This window comes from Delphinus delphis, chromosome 6, assembly GCF_949987515.2.
Source record: "Delphinus delphis chromosome 6, mDelDel1.2, whole genome shotgun sequence".
Lineage (NCBI taxonomy): Eukaryota > Metazoa > Chordata > Mammalia > Artiodactyla > Delphinidae > Delphinus > Delphinus delphis.
The window spans coordinates 84,201,374-84,218,375 of NC_082688.1; the positions used below are offsets into that span (position 1 = coordinate 84,201,374).

Below are 17,002 nucleotides of genomic sequence, written 5' to 3' on the forward strand. Positions count from 1 at the left end.
GCTCCGCCGCGCACGCCGGAAACTCCACCACCCCGCCGCTCCCGCTTCCGCCGCCGCCGCCGCCGCCGCCGCCGCGCGGGCGCATTTTCCGGCAGTCGGGAGTCGGGAGTTGCGTCGGCGTCGGTGTGTAGGCTCTCCGCTCTTGCTCGCTCGGAGCTGTCCTCGCCTGGGCTCCTCTCTCTCCTGGGCTTTAAAAGCACTGGGGAGGTGTGCGGAGGAAGCCTCTGGTTCTCTGCGAGAGAAGCGAAGCCCGCGGTGAGGCGTAGCCGTGTGCCCGGGTCGGGTCGGAGACTCGCTTTGCCCCTGGATGCTCCACTCCAGGGCAAGTTCAGCGTGGGTCTGAGGCCTCGTGGCGCTCGTGCTGTTTTACTGATAATTCGAGTGATTGAACGTCTCAGTGAGGTCTTGATGGCCGACCCTAGCTTTTAAGCCTCCGCTGTTCATCCGGATCACAGTATGGCTCAGAGAAAGAAATGCTGTGCTTTTTTCTTGGATTGTGTACGGATTTGTTTCTCTTAAAAACAAAATCTGGTTTCGCAGAAAATGTGTAAATGCAAAGGATGACCAAGGAGGGCATTCATACTCGAATTTTCAAACGGAGACTGTTTTAACGCAACTAGCAAACAACTGGGTTCCTTTTTTCTCTCTCTCTTCTTTTCCATTGACTTTACCTTCCATGCTATCTGCAGTGTTCTAAACGCTTGGAAAGCCTCGAGCAACTAATAAAATTAGGGAGCTTTGAGAAAATGCAACAGTTTTTGATTTCTCTTTAAGGGTATTTAAATTTAAAGCCATGAGATTCTGTGGGGATAATGGTCTTAAAATGAACACATTAGTACTGGCTGTTGCCAGGCACTGTTCTGAGGGCTTTGCAAATAATTACTCATTTAATCCTCACAACAGTCCCACTAGGAGAATAGCATTATCCCCCTTTTAAAGATGGTGGGCGAAATAGCGTTTATTGTGAAGTAAATGGAACCGCTGGAATCCAAACCCTAATGAGGCAGTCTGTTTTTAACCAATGTCTATACTAAAGGTGATTTAAAACAGGTAGGTACAACTTTTGTACAATGCTTTATCTAGATACTTTGGTTCTGAAAATACATGACAAGCCAGTAATCTGACAGGCAGAAAATGGCCTTTTATGGAGTCCAAAGGGAGTGTGATGATACATTATTACATTTATTATATGGAAGAGCAGCACCACCACACCCAGCCGAGTAACTCTGTATGGAACAACCGGTTTAGGAAAAGTCACTCTTGACTGTCTAGAGTTCTAGAGGAGCAGTAGAGGACACATCTTTTTAAGAGTTTAAAATATTTTTTATTTGCGTTTTCTTCAGTGTGTTTCCCAAAGCCTAACTTCTATTCAAAATGTACTTTTAAGATTCATCTTGAGGATAAATGAGGCTCTCTAAAACAAGATGCAATACTAATCAACAGATATTGACAGGTAAGATACCTCTTTCTGTCAATATTGTACTGTAATGGGAATTTAAATTGGTCATGGAGTTCATAAAATCCAGTTGAAAAGTTTGGTTTGATTCTTTTTTGGATGTCACTGGAGGGAATACTGATTTTCTCAGAATCTTTGCAGTGATTGTGTCATGGTCCAGACATATTTCCAACAATTTGGAGCCGAAATATGGGGGCTATCTGCCTTAGAGGTCATTAACAAATTACAGAGGGCTAACAGGATCCCGTTTCTGCCCGCCGCAAAGTCTCTTAGTTTAAATTGTTTCAGAACCTTATATTTATGACCTAAGAAGTTGTGTAAAGTAAAGGAATTTTATTTCCAGTGCTTGTTTTCAAACCTTAGGAAAATCAGTGAGCTAGTATACGCTATGAACTAAAACCTAGACTGTGCTGTTCCAGAGTCAGCCATTTATTTAGGGTCATTCATCCGTTTCATTTTTTTCAACAGATGTTGAATTCCTGATATGTGCCTGATATATGAGAGAAATAGTCACAGTCCCTGTTTTCAAAGTGTTGAAAAATATGGTAAAGGTAAAAAATGTCCTGAAATTGAAAATTTAAGACTTCACTTAGATGAATGTACTTTTTTTCCTCCTAAATTTGAGCTAATGTTACTCTGGGGCTCTACTTCCCTCTGGGAACTATGGGAAAAAAAATTTAACTTGCCAGTTAACATATCTCAAGTCTTTGCTAATTTAAATCATATCTTTGATGGTTTGGTCTCTTGGGTAAACACCCTATTGTTCAGATTTCCTTCTCCACTTCCTTTGCATGCTATCTGGAGATGTGATGATCTGGAGTCATATGATTGGAAAGAAGTGTGCCTAGATACACATCCACAGGCTCTTTGAGGGGGTCCTCTTGCTTCTTTGGTCTTTCTAGGCTCTGTTCTTTGCCTTGTTGCTGGATATCTGATGCTGAGGTCTGAGACTCATGGACTCGTGGTTAGTTCTGTCAGCATAGTCCATCTCCAGTGGTTCGCTGTTGCCAGCTTGGACCCATCCTACTACACGTGATGGCATCATGCATCCCTCTTGGGATCTAGCTGCAACTCCCAGGAGATTTTCATTGTGGGTGGTCCACTACTTCCCCCCCGTTGGCAATCTCCTGGCTACTTTGCTGTCTGTCTTCCTTGGCATCAAAAAGAATCCAGAGGGGCTTCCCTGGTGGCGCAGTGGTTGAGAGACCACCTGCCGATGCAGGGGACACGGGTTCGTGCCCCAGTCCGGGAAGATCCCACATGCCGTGGAGCGGCTGGGCCCGTGAGCCATGGCCGCTGAGCCTGCGCGTCCGGAACCTGTGCTCCACAACGGGAGAGGCCACAACAGTGCGAGGCCTGCGTACCGCAAAAAAAAAAAAAAGAATCCAGAAACATCTGGATTCTTTTCAAGAACACAAGGAATCTCAAGTATACCTGAAAGTGCCAATTTCAGTTCTCTGCTTGACTGTGTCCTGCTGTTATTTTCACACTCCTGAAATCATCCCATGTTTCTCTTCGGTAGTCTACTTCCCCCATGTTCCAGTCTGGGGATGGGCCACATGTTTCAAACTTTTCCCTCAACTAATCTTACTCTCTGAGTGATGGAAAGTTCTGCTCCCCTCCCTGTTGCCATGGAGACTAGCAGCCCCATCTTTCCTTCCTCTCCCTACTTCCAAGTTTCAGCTGCCCCTTTTCCCATGGAAACTGAACACCCAACTCCCAGCTATTTCTTAGGTCTCGTTGCCTGCTTCTCATCTTCAGAATTATCAAATGCTGCACTCTAGACTTTTTTAGGTTCCCCACAGCCCTGCCCCCCACGGCTTTCCTGGGGTCGAACTTCCCAAGAGGCCTTTGAGTATCCACTGGACCAGGAACCTGAGAATATCCCTGGGCTCATGTGCTACCCCCTAAAACCTGCAGCCCTCCCATTGCAACTGAAAGCTGAGGGTTACCTGAGGCTTTTAGAAGTCATCTCTAGGCCATCTTCATCTTTACAGACCCAACCCCCAAAAGACACCAGGAAGCTGCTGCCTCTCTCCTTGCCAAGCAGCCCAGCACAGATGAAGTCCTTTCTCCCAGCACTGGACACAGGACAGTGATGGAGAGAAATCAGGACTGGATTATTCAGAAGAAAAAAAATCCATATCTCCTTCAAAAGGAGATATAGCTAGTGGTGGGTAGGTCTGTGGCAGTGTTGGTGATACAAAGATGGGAGAGGAAGGAAGGAAACTTCTACTGATTGTGTAACCACTGGGCTGAGCACTCAGTACTTGTGTCTGATTGTCTTCTCGCAGTTCTGCAATTTGTGAGTTAGTTAGAAAACTGAGTAGTCATAGGCTTATGGTAACATGGCTTTACTGGCCTATTCACAACGTCACCACAGCCTTGTAGACTTCAGTGTTTATATTCTTTTTACTCTACCATGCACCAAGCTCCTGTCCCCTGACTGAGCCCTCACACCGTCAGGAGCTGGTGTTCCTTTCTGAATTCTATTTTTGAGACCACTCTCTGCAACTGCGATTCATTAGTCTCAGGCTATAGATCCAGCTCTGCCTCTACTTTGTTTTGATCTTCAGCAAATTACCTTCCCTCCTGATATTCAGTTTCTAACTGTAAGCCCAAGACAGGGAACGTGATGCCAAACATCCAGTCACTATTCCTGACTGATCCTGAAAAGCTCAGTTATTCTCGTGAGTAATTTATTTTGGGGTGTGCATTTAAATAATTTGTTTATATGTTAATAATTTGTTTTATTGATTATTTTAAATCTAAGTAAAAAATTACATTTTATATATTTTGAGGTTTTATTTTTAGATTTATCTTCTATTTATGATATTAAATTCCTCTTTATAGTTGTGGTATAAAATCTTCTTTTAAAATATATAAATTAGGATAACACAGGGAACTCTACTTAATGCACTGTAGTGTCCTAAATGGAGGGGATATATGTATATGTATGGCTGATTCATTTTGCTGTGCAGTAGAAGCTAACACAACATTGTAAAGCAACTGTACTCCAATAAAAATTAATTAAAAAGATATAAATTAAAACATATCCGGGCTTCCCTGGTGGCGCAGTGGTTGAGAGACCACCTGCCGATGCAGGGGACACGGGTTCGTGCCCCGGTCCAGGAAGATCCCACATGCCGCGGAGCGGCTGGGCCTGTGAGCCATGGCAGCTGAGCCTGCGCGTCCGGAGCCTGTGCTCCACAACAGGAGAGGCCACAACAGTGAGAGGCCTGCGTACTGCAAAAAAACCCCATATCCATTTAAAGAAAACTAGTAATAATTATTGAGAGATGTCAAAAATCATGAAGACGATATACATATGATTGAACTTCAGGAAGCACTGGACCCAAGGGAGAGAAGAGATAATGCCCAGAATTAAACACTGAGGCTGTCAAGCATTTAGACATTAAGAAAAATAAGAGAAGCTGCTAAGACCAAAAAAGGAGGAGCTTCAGTGATAAGAGGGAATTTTTTTTTTAACATCTTTATTGGAGTATAATTGCTTTACAGTGTTGTGTTAGTTTCATTGTGAATCAGCTATATGTATATACATATATTCCCATATCCCCTCCCTCTTGCGCCTCCCTCCCACCCTCCCTATCCCACCCCTCTAGGTGGTCAAAAAGCACCGAGCTGATCTCCCTGTGCAATGCACTAGCTTCCCACTAACTATCTGTTTTACATTTAGTAGTGTATATATGTCAGTGCCACTCTCTCACTTTGTCCCAGTTTACCCTTCCCTGTCCCTGTGTCCTCAAGTCCATTCTCTATGTCTGCATCTTTATTCCTGTCCTGCCCATAGGTTTATCAGAACCATTTTTTTAAGATTCCATGTGTATGTGTTAGCATACGGTATTTGTTTTTCTCTTTCTGACTTACTTCACTCTGTATGATAGACTCTAGGTCCATCCACCTCACTACAAATAACTCAATTTCATTTCGTTTTATGGCTGAGTAATATTCCATTGTATATATGTGCCACATCTTCTTTATCCATTCATCTGTCAGTGGCCACTTAGGTTGCTTCCATGTCCTGGCTATTGTAAATAGAGCTGCAATGAACATTGTGGTACATGACTCTTTGAATTATGGTTTTCTCAGGGTATATGCCCAGTATTGGGATTGCTGGGTCATATGGTAGTTCTATTTGTAGTTTTTTAAGGAACCTCCATACTGTTCTCCATAGTGGCTGTACGAATTTACATTCCCACCAACAGTGCAAGGGGGTTCCCTTTTCTCCACACCCTCTCCAGAATTTGTTGTTTGTAGATTTTTTGATGATGGCCATTCTGACCAGTGTGAGGTGATACCTCATTGCAGTTTTGATTTGCATTTCTGATAAAAGAGAATTTCAGAGAGTGTAGTATATAAAACTTTTCTCTGAGCTGCTCTGGCCTGATGGATGCCAAATGTACCAAAAATGCTATGTCAAGACATCCAGGGGTTCCGTTGGGAGGGGAGGATCCCCAACCAGCCTAGGTCAAGGCATTTAACTAATGACATTGGGTGGGGTTAACACAGTGACTCAAATTTCCAGAAGCAGTCTCAGCTAAGTATCATCTATTGCTTTGAAACTATTCTCTCCTGAGCCAAACAGGTAGAAATTGAGAAGGGAGAAAGGTAGTGAAGAGGATGGGAAAGTAGTATTTAGAAGTCAAAGGTGGTGGAAGTGGGGGAAAGCTTCGCAATGCAGAGAGAGAAAATGAAGCCTAAATTAGGGCTGTACCAACCATATGTAAGGAGAAAATATAGGTTGAAGAGTAGTCTTCATTACAGAAAATGGAGTAGACTTTGATTAAATAAAAATAGTAAATAAAAAATATCAATGGCTCTAATCTTGAACGGTTCTAGTATTCTTGAACTGTTGTACTTTATCCCCTGGGCATGGAACAGACCACAGTGCTTCTCTGAGTGGGGCTGCCAGATAAAATGCTTGGGACATACTTGTACTAAAAAAGAAATTGCTCGTTTATCTGAAGTTCAGATTTAACTGGGTGTCCTGTATTAACTAGTTAATTTTGTTGTTGCTAACTTTGGCTGTCTCCAATATCTTCCGGAGGCTTTCTGCTGGAGCTCGAACTCTTGGCAAGGATTTACCCAACTAAAGAATACTTACTGGTTCTCAGGTTATCTAAGTATCTCTAACTATGCTGTCTTCTTGCAGTGACCATATAAAAAGCTCCCTTTCTCCCCCAACCACATTGTATTTTGAAAAATAGAAAACCTATAGAAAATTTGCAAGAAATGTACAATGGATATCTATATACCATTTACGTAATTCAGCAATTTTAACATTTTGTCACATTTTCTTCCTTTCCCTCCTCCCTCTTTTCCTCCCTTTGTGCATATGTGTGTTGTTTAGCTGAACCATTTGAGCGTTAGTTGCAGATATCTAGACACCTAGGCCCCCAAACTCTCAGCATGTATCTTTTAAAAATGAGGATATTTTCCTCTGTAACCACAGTGCAATTATCGCACTCAGGACATTTAATATTGACATAATACTACTTTCTAATATGCAGTCCATATTTAAGTTTCTGCAATTGTCCCAGTAATGTCCTTTAACATTTTTTTTTTTTTTGGTATTCTAGATTTGAGCAAGGATCATGCATCGTATTGTATTTATTTTCATGTCTCTGTTCTTTAATGTAGCACAGGTTGACAGTCTTTTTTTTTATTATTCATAATATTGACATTTTTGAAGAGTCCAAGTGCATTCTTTTGCAGATGTCTGATTGTTTTCTCATGGTTAGACTTAGGGTAAACATTTTTGGCAGGAATACTAATAGGTGGTATATCACACATCTGAGTGTGTCACAACAGAGGATATATGACGTGAATATGTCCTTTTAATGATGATCAGTTGGATTATTTGATTAAGGTGTTATCTACTGTATTTCTCCATTATAGAGATTCATTTTTTCCCTTTGTAGTTAATAAGTGACTTGTGATGGGATATTTTGGACTGTGTGAAGATCCTGTTTCCCCATATTTCTCCCAATAGTTTTAGTGTCCATTGATGATTCTCTCCTGAAATCAAATAATACGGTAGTTGTGAAATAGTGACTTTTTATTTCTATCATCTCCTTTATGTTTATTAGTTAGCATTCTTCTGTAAAGGAAGGCTTTCCTTTCTCCTCCTAATTGCTTTAAAATTAAAAAAAAATCAGTGTAGACTCATGGATTCTATTTTATTCAGTGTGTTATAATCCATTCCTGTCATTATTCATTTTGATGCTCATATTGTCCCAAATTTGGCAAGTGGCAGCCCCTTAAATGGGTTCTTATATCTCTTTGACATATCTTCCTCAGTATTGAGTACTTCCTTAATTTCTGGCACTAGAAAATGCTCCAGGCTCACCTTGAAATTATGCATTTTCCCAAAGGGTTTGGGGAATGGTGTTTAGAAAACAAGCCCTGGGTGCCATGTGTGCTCATTGCTCTGGGGTGAAATTGCTTTTAGGTCCTCTCAATGGACAGTACTAGAAACACTTTTTAAAATCCATGAGTTCATAATGATACTCTAATTGATATCCCATCCAGTAGTATAGAATTCTACCTCCATTCCATATTTGTCTCTTTGTTTTCCCACAGTGAACTCCCTGCTTCCTCAAAACATCAATATATTTACTCATTTGCTCATTTCTATAACATACACAAAACAGTTTCAGAATTACTTCACCAACATTGTCCAAAACAAGCTTACCAAGTAACGTTTGAGATTTTTTTTGTCCTTGGAATATAGCCCACTGAAAGTGTATAGTCAGAATAATTTGTTATTATGTTCAGATATTTTTTGGATTAATTCCTTTTTCTTTGTAATTGTATTATTAACTTGGTTATAATCAAGGTAATTCATTTTTTTCACTTTCAGGGCCTCCTACCCACCCATTCTTGTTGATTTAATTTATTTTTTTTAATATGTGAAATGCTTAACATGGTTCAAAATATAAAACTATATAAAAGTTATATTCAGACAGGTCCTGTCCCCTTTCCATCTCTTCAATTTCCCCCAACCCCCATAGATAAGCAAATTTATTTGTTTCTTGTTTATCTTTTTTTTCTTTTTTGTGAATATAAATGATACATGCAGCACTATTTACAATAGGCAAACATGGAAGCAAACTAAATGTCCACCGACAGATGAATGGATAAAGAATATGTGGTACATTGGGACTTCCCTGGTGGTGCAGTAATTAAGAATCTGCCTGCCAACGCAGGGGACACAGGTTCGAGCGCTGGTCTGGGAAGATCCCATGTGCCACGGAGCAACTAAGCCCATGCGCCAAAACTACTGAGCCTATGCACCACAACTACTGAGCCCACATGCCACAAGTACTGAAGCCTGCACGCCTAGAGCCCGTGCTCCTCAACAAGAGAAGCCACTGCAGTGAGAAGCCCATGCACCACAGCAAAGAGTAGCCCCCACTCGCTGCAACTAGAGAAAGCCCACATGCAGCAACAAAGACCCAATGCAGCCAAAAAAAAAGAATATGTGGTATATATATATATATATAATGGAATATTACTCAGCCAAAGAAAAGAATGAAATAATGCCATTTACAGTAATGTGGATGGACCTAGAGATCATCATACTAATGAATCAGAAATAGACTCACAGGGACTTCCCTGGTGGCACAGTGGTTAAGAATCCGCCTGCCAGTGCAGGGGACATGAGTTCGAGCCCTGGTCCGGGAAGATCCCACATGCCACAGAGCAACTAAGCCCGTGCACCACAACTACTGAAGCCCGTGTGCCTAGAGCCCATGCTCTGCAAGAAGAGAAGCCATTGCAACAAGAAGCCCGTGCACCTCAACGAAGAGTTACCCCCCCTCACTGCAACTGTAGAAAGCCCGTGCACAGCAACGAAGACCCAATGCAGCCAAAGATAAATAAATAAATTTATAAAAAAAAGAAATAGACTCACAGACATGGAAAACAAACTTACGGTTACCAAAGGGGAAACGGGGGAGGGATAAATCAAGAGTTTGGGATTAACATATACACACTATTATATATAAAATAAATAACCAACAAGGACCTACTATATAGCATTGGGAACTATACTCAATACTTTGTAATAACCTATAAGGGAAAAACTTTTCAAAGAATTTTGGTGGTTTTATGTACACAAGTAGTTTTGTAATGTGTTAGAAGGCAATGACCTTAAAGCATTATTTTGTAACAATATTGCAAAACAGTTTGATATGTGAGGTTAAAAAAAAAGTTATCTGATTTGAATAAGTCGTGTATTTGCCTTTGCAATTTGGAGAAAGGTTAATAATAATCTCTTTATTTGGTGTTACAAAAGGCTCTCACTTTAACCTGTGAGGTACGTTGGGCAAGGGTTATTACTCTATTTTATAGATGAGGAAAGTTGAGACAGAGAGGTTTGGGGAATAACCCAAAGCCCTGCGACTAATAAGTGCCAGAGTCAGAATTAAAACTCAGGCTGGGGGCTTCCCTGGTGGCGCAGTGGTTGAGAGTCCGCCTGCCGATGCAGGGGACACGGGTTCGTGCCCCGGTCCGGGAAGATCCCACATGCCGCGGAGCGGCTGGGCCCGTGAGCCATGGCTGCTAGGCCTGCGCGTCCGGAGCCTGTGCTCCACAACGAGAGAGGCCACAACGTGAGAGGCCACAACATGAGAGGCCCGTATAACGCGCACAAAAAAAAAAAAACAAAAAAAAAACCCTCAGGCTGTTTGATTCCTAATTCAGTATTCTTTAAGTAATGGAAGACTAAATACTGAATTATGAATTTACATACTGGGCATTTGTGTTTTGATGGTGGTTCAGAATTGAGAGTTTTTGTATGTTGATGGAAAATTCATTTAAAAATACTAATTATTTAAATGAAATCACTAGGTTAACAAAGTTAATTAAATGTTTACTTTTCTGATTTGGGGCATGCTATTACACAAGCTGTCATTGATTGGTAGTCAGTAGAGATGCTGAGGAAAGTGGAAATAAAGTGTAAACAGGGGTCTCATTTGCCATTTTCAGACCTTCTTGGGGGTTCCTGTCAACTTCCCTATGATGACTTCCTCCTGCCCTTAAGATAAGGACTGACACCATCACATGGTCCGCAGTCTCCGAGGAGCCTGTACCTTCCCCGCCTCCCAGCGTCATGCTGCCGATTCTCTCCGGGGTCTCTTTTCCCTAGCCACACTTTGCCTTCTCTCAGTCTTCAAACCTGCCACCCCAGGGCCTGTACACATATTCTTCTTCCTGGGCTGCTTTCCGCCCCTTTCTTCACCCAGTTAACATCTCATCACTCAGTGCTCAGATCAGTAAGATCAATAAGATCACTTATTCAGGGAAGCTTCTCTGATCTCTCTGGCTGGGCCAATCTCTCTGTTATATTCTCTCATAGTATCATGTGCTTCTCCTATATAGCACTCCTCACGATCATAATTTTACCAATGTTTGTGCAATTTTTTTTAAAAGCTTGTTATGAGGATTCTTTTTTAAAAATATTTATTCATTTGTGGCTGTGTCGGGTCTTAGTTGCAGCATGCAGGATCTTTGTTGTGGCGCGTGGGCTTCTCTCTAGCTGTGGCACGTGGGTGGCGTACAGGCTTCTCTCTGGTTGTGGCATGCGGGCTCCAGAGCACTGGGTTCTGTAGTTGCGGCATGCAGAATCTCTAGTTGTGGTGCATGGGCTCAGTAGTTGCAGTGCATGGGCTTAGTAGTGTGGCGTGTGGACTTAGTTGCCCTGTGGCATGTGGCATGTTACTTCCCTGACCAGGGATTGAACCTACATCCCCTGCATTGGAAGGTGGATCCTTAACCATTGGACCACCAAGGAAGTCCCTTGTGCAATTACTTGATCAGTGTCTGCCTCTCCCACTAGTGTGCAAACACCAGGAGAGCCAGAACTCTGGTTTTGTCACCATGGTGTTCCACAGCCTAGTGCGGTGCCTGGCACACATTAGGAGTTCAACCAATAATGATGCATGAGTGATGGTGTGCATGGTTGCAGGTATGCATGAACCCAGGCAGTTCCCTCAGCTTGGCATGCCACTTTCATACATTCTCATTTTCTCTAGGTCTTTTTGACCTTTCCATACCTGCTCATGACATTTTGAGCCTTTAGTAGGTACCTGTATGTTTAATCACATTGCCTCTCTAGCTCCTGATTCTACATGTGTATTCTGTTTTGTAACCTCTGAACTCAGTAAGTTTTCATGGGGTTAGTGGTATTCGTGAGAATCTGAGGAGCTGTCTCCTCCATTGCTACCCAGCCTCCCATCATTTCACTGACTCTTCTTTCTTCTCTCTCTCTTCCAATTTCCTCTTCTCTCCTGACTCTTCTTCCTCTTCCACTCCAGGAGTGTCACAGGCATCTTACCCCATGCAGGATAATTTTGAAGAAGCCATGGTACCAGCCAACATCTGTGACCCTGTAGGTATTCCCCTTCTCTGAGTGGACTGACCCAGGCCTTTTCCCAACAAAGATAGACCTCGTGGAAGATGAGGTCTAGTACTAGCTACTATAAGTAATAACAAAATAATACATCATTATGTTACATTACAATGGTATCATTTCTGGTCAAGTTTGAAGACTGCCCAGTGCTCTAGGCCATGGCATTGGGGGAGAGATTGGTGAAAGGGAGGATGAGAGGAAAGGAGGGTAATGAATAACTTTCTCACACTTCCTAAGGTGTGTTCTTCCTACTGCTGTCCTATCTCAGGTCCTTCCTACAATTACTTCCAGCCACCATCTGTCTCCCTATTTCTTCCATCAGATAGAAAAGATCACATTCTCAAGTGTTCCTCTGAGGACATTTGGGCAAAATCAGATTGAGGACAGACCATTTTAGTATCTGGAATCACCAGGTAGCGCCCGTGGCCAATTCAGGGAGTCCGTATCGTAATGTGCCATCTTCCTCTTGCAATCACTTGAGCCTGTCAGAGTTTTCAAAGTGGGTATTTCTGGCATCCTCAGTTCTTCTTTCAGGTTTTGTTGCATTTCCTTACCCAGAGCTATTTTGTACAAGCATTTCTCGTGATGTTGTCACTTTAGGGTCTGAGGTTTTGGTGCCTACCCTGGAGAACAGGTGTTCATAAGTGTGAGCCTTTATCTAGATAAATCAACGACAAACGGCCATCCCACTCCACCCCAACAGTTCTGGAGCCCTTTTTGTGTGCCAGGAGCTGCACTGTGGCGGTTACCTGCATTATCTCCTTATATTCGTACAGCTGCCCTTCAAGACAGACCTGACCATCATCCTCATCACGTAAGTGTGGAAACTGGGACTTAGAGGGGGTAGTAAGCTTGTCCTAAGACACCCAGCTATGAATAGCAGAGCCAGGATTTGAACCTCTGACTCACACCAAAACCCCTGAGCCTAAATGTCAAGCTATTTACCATGGCTGGGGGAGGAAGGTGTGAGGAATGAAAACCAGTGTTTTGTTAGGTCAACAGATTTGTTTACACTCTCTGTATAAACAGTGAAATTTCCCCATAGGAGTCACATCAGAAGAGACAGTAACGCCTAAAAAACACATTGGTGAACTTGACTCTGCCTTCACTGCTGTTAGTTCTTGTTTTCACTCATCAATGTCTTACTTTTCTCTTGCCATCATCTTTTTGTTATTCATTAATCAAAAAGCCTTAACCAGCTCTCTTTTGGAATAACTCTTTTTATAGTTTTCTAGAAAAAAATCTGCTTCCCTTTTCACTTTTTCCTAGGATCTCTTTCCACAAAAGGCCGTATCCCTGAATTTGTATCATTCCAGGCATTAGAGAATCAAGGTCAGAAACCTGTGTAGGTTTTTAAGATTATTTACTTCCTTCTCCTCCCCAAACACACACAGACACACACATGTTGCTTTGCATACTCATTATTAAAAATACAGACTTAAAAACTCTCAGAGGCAGGTGGTCAATTAATTAAGATGACTTCAAAATATGTTGAGTTTGTGTGTGTGTGTCGGGGGTTGGGAGCTCAGTTGCGGTCTCTAGATCTAGATCTAGCACACCGTGAACCAGCTCTGGGGCCCACTTACAGACCACAGAGGTTCATGCAGCGGGAGGGCTAACGACATCCTCCCTTCTAGAAAAATGGAGTGACTCAGAATACAGATGTTTCGCCTACCCTTGCATTTGCAATTAGGAGCTGGCTCGGCAGTTCCCAGGGAGTCTTTGAATCATCTGTTCTTGTATTTTCTCATGCCGCTGTTCTTTTTAGAACAATCTAGGACGTGTCAGCTGAAAAGAAAATTACTTGCAAAGAGAGAATGGCTTTTTATGTGGGGGTGGGGACAGAGAGTTCTCTTTTTCCCTCTCTACATGGGAACGTGGTGGAGAGAATGAGCTAATCATTGTCAGAGAAACAGATGAGTTCTCACAAACCCAGATACCTGGAGAACTTCATGGAATGAAGGCAGTTTAAAGTAACTTTTAACTTTACTCCTGGTGTGTATAAAATGACAAAGACATGATCATTTCACTTTAATAAATAAATACTAACACAAAGGAGATGAACCAGAGAAACCTGAATTTTCGGGCAGCCTCATGAAGTAAAAATAAAATAAAGTAAAAATAAAGTAAAAATAAACTGAGTACCTATTTTGAAATCATTTTTGATGCAGTGTGCCCCAGAGCTGTGTCACTGCTGGTATTTTTTTTTTTTTCCATCTACATGAGAGTGTCCCAGTCCAAGCAGACCCTGGATTTAGATAAACAGATGGTCTGTTTAGATGAGGTCCTGTATTGCCCTGGCACAGGAGAAAAGACCTTATTTTTTTTATCTGTCAAATATTTATCTGCATAAAGCATTTTGTAAGGCATTAAAACCTGGTTTCCACACTCATATTTTATTACCCCTTCATTTCCTGGGATTCTGGGAGGCGTGGTGGAATCAGAGACAACAGTAATAGTATCACAGAATTTTAGAGCAAAATGTACTTCAGAGGAATACTCCTCAAGTGTTCCTCAAATGTGTGTTCCTCAAATGTATATTCATGGACTGATGATAATTAGGGCACTTCAGCATACGAACAGAATGAAAAACAAAGAAACAAGAAAGTGATTTTTGCATAAAGCAAAATGTATTCAATTTAAAATGAGATTTTAAAGAAGAATATCTGTTCTACTTTTCTGATTTGGAGGGGAATGAAACCTTCATTCTCTACCTTTTCTTTGCTGCCCCCTTTCTTGTGAAGAAAACCAGAATATGTCACCCCAAAATATGTCTCTTTGACAGAAAAAGTTGTTTTGAGCTGAAAGCAATTAAGAAGCAGCAAATGTAGGAAAAGCTCCCTGCTTTCCGCCTAAAGCCAGGGTATAAATTCTTTTTTTTTTAATTTTCAAATTTTTTTACTTTTTTGGCACAGCTTGCAGGATCTTCGTTCCCTGATCAGGGATTGAACTTGGCCACAGCAGTAAAAGCCCAGAATCCTAACCCCTAGGCCACCAGGGAACTCCCTATAAATTCTTCTTTTACTGGAGATAGACTCTTATCAGCCCAGAGACACCAGAAGAATCTGCAAACAAATCTTACTCCACTAGTGTCCTGCCATATGGTTACCTCCCCACACAGTTTGCTGCTCTTGGAAGTCTAAAACTGCTTTCCTTTGTCCTATCATTTCTCTAGAGATTTATTGTTCTTGGTTGAAGATGCTATATAAGCTAGAGTTCTAAGCCACCGCTTTGAGTTATTCTTCATTTAGATTTCTCCTGACTGATGTGAGCTGCATGCTTTGTTTTTCTCTTGTTAATTTGTTGTTGTTGTTAAGAGCCCCAGCTGAAAGCCTAAGACAGGTAAAGGTAAAGTTTTGCTTCTCTTGCCCCTGTTGGAGGAGAAGAGGCTTAAGAAACTGAGACCCAGATGGGGCTCAAACTATCACTTTGGTCCTGGGCTGGGCAAGGGCTCAGCAACACTCTAAATCCAGTCCAGAGGACAGTCTTCTCCCTCCCTTGCAAACAAATTCAACCGGGTCCACTCCACAAGGCTGGTCTGACTCACACCCAGTCACAGGCAGAGAAGGTGGAGCAGAGACAGAATTCTGGATTGCTAGACTGGGCTGGGCTTAGCCTGCTTAACTGCACAAAGAGACATCCAGGTGCAGTGAACTCTCACCCAGATCTTGCCCACCAGTGAACTACACCCTGTGAATGTCAGCTGATCGATTAGATTAGGTGCTTCTCTTCCTTTTGGATGGCAAGAGCATGGAGTGGAAGCTCTCTTCCCAGCATAGACCTAGACGTGGAAATATTGGAGGAAGAGCCTTCCTCTATGAATCAAAATGGAGAGTTCAGAAGGGCTGGGTTGGCTATAGAATTTAGTAAAAGAGCCTCGATGCTTTGACGGTCTCATTGTTTCTGGCATCACTGCATAGCTAAGGGCTGGAAAGAATCATGGAAGAGAATCGTACAACGGTGTTTGTAGTTCTACAAGCAGGCTAAGAGATTTTTTATGATTAAAAGTTTTAAAATTGTAGTAAAATACATATAAAATTTGCAATCTTAACCATTTTTAAGTGTACAGCTCAGTGATATTAAGTACATTCACATTGCTGGGTTACCATGACCACCATTCATCTCCAGAACTTCTTCATCTTCTCAAATTGACACTGTGTACCAATGAAACAATAACTCCCTCCTACCTCCAGATCCTGACAACCACCATTCTACTTCCTGTCTCTATGCATTTGACTATTCTAAGTACCACATATAAGAAGAATCTTACTTATCCTTTAGTGACTAGCTTCTTTCACTTTTAGCATAATGTCTTTAAGGCTGATTCACGTTGTATCATGTGTCAGAATTTCCTTCTTTTTTAAGCTTGGCTAATAATTCCACTGTATGTATATAACTGTTCTCTATGGGAACTTGAGCCAGACCCTCAACGTGACAGCTGGTATCCGTTGTACCAATAGTTCTGGGAATGGCCTAAAAATGCACAGAGAGTCCTAGCATCTTCCTGAGCATAGAGCTGGGGAGTGGAAGAAGATGTGGGATACATTCTTCACCTCAGCTGAGAAGCACAGATAGGGCAATCAAGGAGATACAGGAGTGCCACAATTTCCATGGCTCCTCTCTCAGGATCCATCCCATTGGAAGCCTGCTTGTGGATGGTACCTCTAACCTCTGGCTTGCTCCTAAAAGTGCCTTTTGTGCCACTGGGATCCATGAGCTTCTGTCTGTAACACTCATGAAAGAGACAGTTCTGCTGTCAGGATTGTGTTCTTGAGAAGATTTGTACCATACAGCAATCTGAGAGAGAGAAAATGTTGAACCTTAATGTCTTTGGACTTTAATTGACCCAGATCAAAGGATTTCCTGTTTGGAATTCAACCTCTCTTTGGAAACGGAATCGTTGATGTAGGTTTAGGTTAAAATTTGGGCGTTTATGTGTTGCTGGCTTTGTGTTATTTAGAGTGTTTTAGACTTTTGTCTGGTGTGCATTGCAAGGTCTCTGGTGAGCGATGTTGAGTATTGAATGGAATATCATTTGGAATGGAAAACAGAAAAAGCAATGACTTTTGGCCTATAGTGTATATGGCCTTAAAGTTATCTTAACATTCTGT

The 17,002-nt window shown here is 42.0% G+C and overlaps 1 long non-coding RNA gene across 2 annotated transcripts in view; it reads left to right on the forward strand.

Annotated features, from left to right (window-relative positions):
- Positions 1-30: 30 nt before the first annotated feature.
- The window catches only part of LOC132427474 (uncharacterized), a 44,261-nt gene continuing 27,289 nt past the window's right edge, over positions 31-17,002 (forward strand). Inside the window, exons 1-3 of one of the 2 annotated variants that reach the window (XR_009519919.1) lie at positions 31-1,453; positions 1,925-2,007; positions 8,574-10,145. This is a non-coding gene — a long non-coding RNA (uncharacterized lncRNA). Of the gene's footprint in view, positions 1,454-1,924; positions 2,008-8,573; positions 10,146-17,002 lie in introns of those variants that run through there. The other variant, XR_009519918.1, reaches the window with a different exon arrangement.